Source organism: Amblyraja radiata, chromosome 34 (assembly GCF_010909765.2).
Source record: "Amblyraja radiata isolate CabotCenter1 chromosome 34, sAmbRad1.1.pri, whole genome shotgun sequence".
NCBI classification, from domain to species: domain Eukaryota; kingdom Metazoa; phylum Chordata; class Chondrichthyes; order Rajiformes; family Rajidae; genus Amblyraja; species Amblyraja radiata.
In genome coordinates, this window is record NC_045989.1 from 12,853,264 (window position 1) to 12,860,434 (window position 7,171).

The following is a 7,171-nucleotide window of genomic DNA, read 5'->3' on the forward strand; positions in this document are numbered from 1 at the left end:
CTGGTAGTGTTCCCAGCACCCTCCCATTGACTGCATTTCACTTGCCAAAATGCACCGTCTTGGACTTGACAGGATGTCAGAACAGAACACCACAGGAGATCCTTCTTCCCTGTGGCTATCAAACTGTACAACTCCCCCTTCTGTCATGGGGTAGACTGAGACTGACTCTCCAAACTCCCCTCCCCAATCTTTGCACACCCCCAATCCTTTCCACTCGTCACTTTAATTTCATGATTCATGTATTTTGCATTTTTATGACTGTTGGCAGATTAATTTCCCTCCTGGGATAAATAAAGTTCTATCATATTGTATCATAAATTCACCATAAATATATATTTTGCCACAGCCTTAGAAAACTTTCAATGCTATCCACATCGCCACCGTTCGTCACCCACAAACTTACTAATCATACCTCTCATATTAACACTCAAGTTATTAATAAATATCATAAAGAACAAAGGACTCAGCACCGATCGCAGTGGTACACCACCATTCACTTCCTCCCGTCCCCAAGCATAATTTTGGATCCAATTCGGCAAATCTCTGAGTCGCATCTTAATTTTTGGACCACCCATCACTGGACACTGTATCTAATGCTTTCCTTCAGTCCATATGGGCAATGTCCACCACCCTGCCTTCATCAATTTTCTTAGTTATCTCCACAAAATAATTCATATCAATGATGCTGGATATCCCCCACAGATATCAGCACCTGTCTTTCCAAATGTACACAAATCCTGTTCTTTAGAATTTCCCCCCATAATTTCTCCACCACTGACGTAACGGTCTGTACATACCTTGCCTACAGGGCCATACCTTTGTCCCTTCCAACTTAATCCTTTGTACTTCAATTATGCTAACATCCACTATATCAATGTTTTGCCCACACATACAAGTCCATCCATGCAATATCAAGAATTGCAGTTTACTCAATAATCATCTTCATTATTTTTAAAAAAGAATCAAAAGGATTGGAATTAGCTTATCGAAACTATCAACATGTTGTAGTCACAGCAGGGTACAATCACTCTTGGCAGTTTTGTGGAATTTGACATTGTTTAAAAATAAAATCTACACATTGCACGTGTAGGACACTTACCAAGTGCAGTTCATTATTTTCCCGTGATTGAAGAAAACTGAAGGAGACTAAACGGTTACAAAAAATATTGCCGTGGTAGGTAAACTCCAGAGTGATGATTGATATGTCATTATGCTGCATGTGATTTAAATATGGAGACCATTGTCTAGAAGGGAACTTGTCCCATTCTTTTCCAGTCAGCAATGAAAATGGCTCAGCTTTGCGGTTATCCCCATCTGCTGCAAGCAACTTGGTGATTTTGTGCAGATTATGAGTAGATATCTGTCACTGAATGATGTCACACTACTGTTGACAACTACTTTGGGGAAAGCTGGAAATATCAGGGCAAATTTTACATCATTTCCTTTTGCTGAATATACAAGGATTTTACTACAAATATTTGCTTTGCCCAATAAATATCTCTATGGGGAGACAACCTAATCAGAATTTCCCCGACATCTCAATGGACTGGCAACTTCTGTGCATCCCTGGAGGTTTTAATGCACTAAGGGTCCTCAATCAATCTACTGTGTACCCTTGTCTTATCACCGATTAGTCAATATATCCATCCTCAGTACATTAGCAAACTAGATCCCCTAAATACACAATACTTTCATAACCAGTAGATTGAAGTTTTCAAAGAAAAAAAAGTACTACTAATGTCACAATGATTTTCATCTCAGTATGTTTCACACCATATCCATCTTAAGTGTTGGCATCTGAAGTCCACCTTCAGTGTTGGCATCTTTACCCGTGATATACTATAACAATCCTTTTTCACTCATAATTTACATGGGGACAGGGAATGCAGCCTAAGCACTCCTTTTGAGTGAGGCTTGAGCACTTTACATTGCACGGGTCAATTGGAAATGATCACAGGATACCCATAGCATAGCTGGGGGTGGATGCTGGGGCTCAAGGCAAATACAGGACATTAATGTATGCATCCTGTTCACAGGCAATGGTCCTTTATAAACCATTAATTTTCCTCTCCCTTTCCTAAACATTAATGTAGGAAATGTGAGCTCACCATTGAGGCCCAATTTGATAACCAGTGTATTCCATGATATTCTTACTCCGATTCCACAATAATCAAAGTTAACTGGTCTGACTGGTAATTCTATCTTAAAATGTTACTAAGAAGTCCTCCACCATTTTATTTGAGCCCAGACACAACTATGACTTTTGCATCATAGCAATATTTACCATGCAGGTTAAGACTTGAATTTTTTGTTCAGTTAAATCTTTCCCTTTTTTATTTGTGCTTGATAATGTGTTTTTTAAATGATGAACACACTTCATTCGTGAGATACAACTAATTTTCATGCTAATTAAATCAAAACTAGTCAATATAACAGAGATTAAAAAATAAAATTATGATAATTAATTTTTCATTGCTTGAGCCTTTGACTTACCAAATACTTCCACTAAAATGATATATCTATATATTCCTAAAACTCATCTTATTTGTTTGTATGCGTGTGTGCGTGGATGTGATATCCCAAAACCCCACCAAAATGGTACACGATAGCGCTACAATTTTTGACCCACCTTACTCACTATTGTCCTGGGATCTAAATGAAACAAGTTTCGTTCGGATTGATGTTATATTTTACAAGTTATTGACATTTTAAACTTTACTCTCAAACCACTTTTCCACTTGCCCTGCCCGTCAGCCATGTTACAATGACATCACGATGGGATCCCGAATCTCATTTACATTTTTTTTTTTTTTAAATCGCGATTTTCAAAATAACTCAGTTTTAATCAAATTCTTCTGTTTTCATTAACAGCTAATATTGTGTTAGGTTATTTTAAAGAAAAATCATAATTTTCATTGTAGGGGGGGGGGGGGGGGGGTGGGATAGGGGGGGGGTAAGGAGTGGGGGAACAGGGGGATTGAGGGAGAGGGGATGGTGGAGGAGGTAGGGAGCGGGGGATAGAGAGAGGAGGCGAGGAGGGAGAGTGGGGGTGGGATATGGGAGGTGAGGAGTGGTGGAGCAGGAAGATAGAGGGAGAGGAGGGAGGTGTTATGGAGGGACGGGGGGGGTGACTGGGTAGGGGAAAGGAGAGAGAGGGAGAGGGAGAGGTGAGGGAGGGAGTAGAGGAGGGGAGGAGAGGGGAAAGGGGGGTGAAGAGGGGGAGGCTGTGTGATGAGGGGGAATGGAGGAGGATAATGGTAGGAAGAGGGATTGCGAGGTAATGGAGGGGAGCGAGGGGGTGAGAGGAGGAAGCAGAGGAGTGCGAGATACAAAATCAATCACAAACTCTTCAGAGACAAAATCAAAGAAACAAGTTTTCCTTTATTACATCTCTGCGCAGAAAAGGGTGTCTCTCCTCTATCATCCTCTAGAGACACACAAAAATGGAGATTGTATCTATCTTTTATACCTTTCTTCACTATGGTCACTACCTCATGTCTCCCCATCGAGCTTCGTCCAATCATACCATAAAGCCCACATTCCCACGAGAATGTCCAGGAACGTCTCGGAACATCTCCTGACGTCAAAGGCTTCTGCTGGAGTTTTTATCTTTGTTACTTTCTTTATCTAGAATTACCCTCTGTGCTGTATATTGTTACTTTATTCTACCAGCAGTCTGGCTTCTGCTGACAGCTCATTTCTTTCTAAGTTATATTTTTCAGAGTTCTAGTATAAATCAACCATCCCTATTAACTCTTTTCTCACAATCCACCATTTTTCTTTTTGCTACGCATCTTTTGATTTATACTATATCTTCCTTTTCTAGTGCTAGCAGCAGATTCTTCGCCTCCCTATCCTCCTCTCGCTAGTCATACTGTGTTCTGAAGGCCATCATGACGGTGCTGTTCTTTGTCAGGGCTGTCTCTAGCAATCGCTGAGCCAGTCCTCGTGCGCAGGGAATGATACAACATCCGAATAGGCACAAAGTCAATGGTTCCTTCCCTTCACGCAGTCCATGGGCTGATATTGTCCGGTGGGGCCTCCATAGGACCCTTAAATCAGCTTGCGTGTGTCCACCCTTTTTCTTTTGTTCGCACTGCTGTCTCGGTAATTAATAACACAAGGTAGGGTCCAGTCCACTTAGGTTGCAGCTTTTCTTCCTTCCATGATTTTACAAGATCCCAGTTCTCTGCTTTCACAGAATGGATTGGCAAGTCGAGATGGGGACTCTGTGCCAGCAGCCCCTTGGTTTTTAATTCTGTAATAGAACGAGATACTGCCAGTAAACAGTTCCTTAAGAAAACATCACTACCATGGTGGGTATTCCTTCTATCTTTCCTAAATAATAAAGACCTAACTTGTTCAACCTTTCTCTTATAATTATGCCTACCAAAATTATACACCATACTCCACAATTGACCTCACCAATAGCTTGTACAATTTAACATTACAACCCAACTTCTATACTCAATGCTCTGATTTATAAAGGCCAACACACCAAAATCTTTCTTTACCATCCTATCTACATGAGATTCCACCTTCAGGGAACGATGCACAGTTATTCCTAGATCCCTCTGTTCAACTTCATTCCTCAATTCACAATCATTTACCATGTACGTCTAATTTGAATTTGTCCTGCCAAGATGTATCACACTTATCAACATTAAATCCATCTGTCATGTTTCAACCCACTCTTCCAAATGACCTAAATCTCTCTACACTTTTAAAATCTACTTCATTATTCACAACACCACCTATCTTAGTATCATCTACATATTTCTTAATCTATCTTACCACACCAACATCCATATTATTGATTCACATGACAAACAACAGTGGACGCAACACACATCCCGGACGAGCCCCCATTTGTGAGATACAAAATCAATCACAAACTCTTCAGAGACAAAATCAAAGAAACAAGTTTTCCTTTATTACATCTCTGCGCAGAAAAGGGTGTCTCTCCTCTATCATCCTCTAGAGACACACACAAATGGAGATTGTATCTATCTTTTATACCTTTCTTCACTATGGTCACTACCTCATGTCTCCCCATCGAGCTTCGTCCAATCATAACATAAAGCCCACATTCTCACGAGAATGTTCAGGAACGTCTCGGAACATCTCCTGACGTCAAAGGCTTCTGCTGGAGTTTTTATCTTTGTTACTTTCTTTATCTAGAATTACCCTCTGTCCTGTATATTGTTACTTTATTCTACCAGCAGTCTGGCTTCTGCTGACAGCTCATTTCTTTCTAAGTTATATTTTTCAGAGTTCTAGTATAAATCAACCATCCATATTAACCCTTTTCTCAGAGGAGGGTTGGTGGAGAGTGGGGTGAGGGAGGATAATGGAGGAGGAGAATAGGGGACTGAAGAGGGAGAGTGAGATGCGTTCAGATTGATCTTATATTTTACAGGTTATTGCCATTTTGAACTTTAAAAACTTCGCATTCACGCTCCCACCTGCCGGCTGCGCAGTTGGGGGAGGGTTGCCGTGACTAGCGTCACAACGGGGATCTCTGGCGTCACAACGGGAACCATTAGCCGCACTGCGCAGTTTGGTGGAATATTGCTTTAGGGGGAGCGGGGCCCAACGGGTCCCACTTGGTCTCGTAGATACACAAATAAAATATACACATAGGTTTAAATATGAAAGCCCTAAATGAGCAAATCAATCGCCAAGCATGCAAGGCTGCAGACCAAATCTAGTAAATAAGATGTGTGGATGATGTTCAATTTGGGCATGGTGGGTGGTTGGGTTTGTTTCTATGCCAGATTACTCTATTATTCATATTAACCCAAAACACGGTGTTTAAGTTTCGCTTCATGTGTTGCCTGTATGGAGTTTACATGGTCTTCCTGTGACTGCATCTCTCCGCAGGCGTTCCAGTTTCTTCGTACACTCCAAAGACGTGTATGGTAGGTTAATTGGCCACTATAAATTGTGCCTAGTGTGGAGGTGAGTGGTAGAATCTGATCAGAGTAGAGGAGAATGTGAGGAGAGTAAAAAGTGGGATGGATGTAGGATTTGTGTAAATTGGTGGTTGGTGTGGACACAATGGGCCAAAAATCCTATTTCCAATGCTGTATCTCTCTATGACTAATTCTTCACAGTCAGTGAAACTTTCTTTTTCACATGAAGACACTGAACTGAAAAAAAGTGACAAAGAGGCTACAAGCATTTCACATAGTTTGAATAGTTGGGAGGTAAGCATAATGCAACTACAGGACACAATCGTTGAAGCCTTTGGAATTTTAGTTGAGGAGTGTTTTAATACAACTGGTGACCATGGTCTGCCTCACTTTATAGGAGTTTAATTGATTCAATCACAAGGACGACAGTAATCAAAAAGCAAAAGAACGGCAGGTGCCGAAAAGTTGAACGAAAAGCAGAAAATGATGGAAATGGAGAAAGAATTCCAGACTGATGACTGGTTTTAATAGATGTCAAAATAGGACCACTTGATACCAGGTTCAATGCAAGATCATCAACCTGAAATGTTAACTTTGTTTCTCTCCCCATAGATGCTGTCTAACCTGTTAATTGTTTCCAGCATTTTGTGTTTTAAATACCAGTATGATAATCCTTGTTATGAAGTTAACGTAGCAAAAGAAACATCTTTTTTTCTTTAGATTTGATCGAGTTGTTCATTCAGAGGGATTTCAAATCACATAATAGCTTCACCTTCTAGCTTGAAAGATCAATATATATATCAGTACATTACATTGTTTGGAAAAGTTTGGAGTACAATTAATAATGCCAGAAAACAGGAACTGCATTTGCTGGTTACCATGTCATTACAGAATTCTTTCCAGTTTTGTTTGTCATATCAGAACACTAACAGGGTACTGGACGTTGGGTTGCTATGTATCTCAGGCTAATTGCTTTTTAAAATATATTTACCTAACTGGCAATGCTTTCAAGTCATTTTCAACACCTGGTAAATACCTGCGATAAAGTTGGCATACAAGTGGCAAAGTTTTTGCTGCAGCCAGAACATTTCCGAAGGAGTACCAAGGGATTTGATTTGGTCTCAATTCACATTCCTCTTCTTTTTCATCTTTGCTTTCATTTTAGTCAGTTTATGTTAGTTACATCTATACTGCTACAGATGAGATTTCTCTGCAAGGCAGTTTTACTAAAATACAACTCAAACGCGATGGCTCTG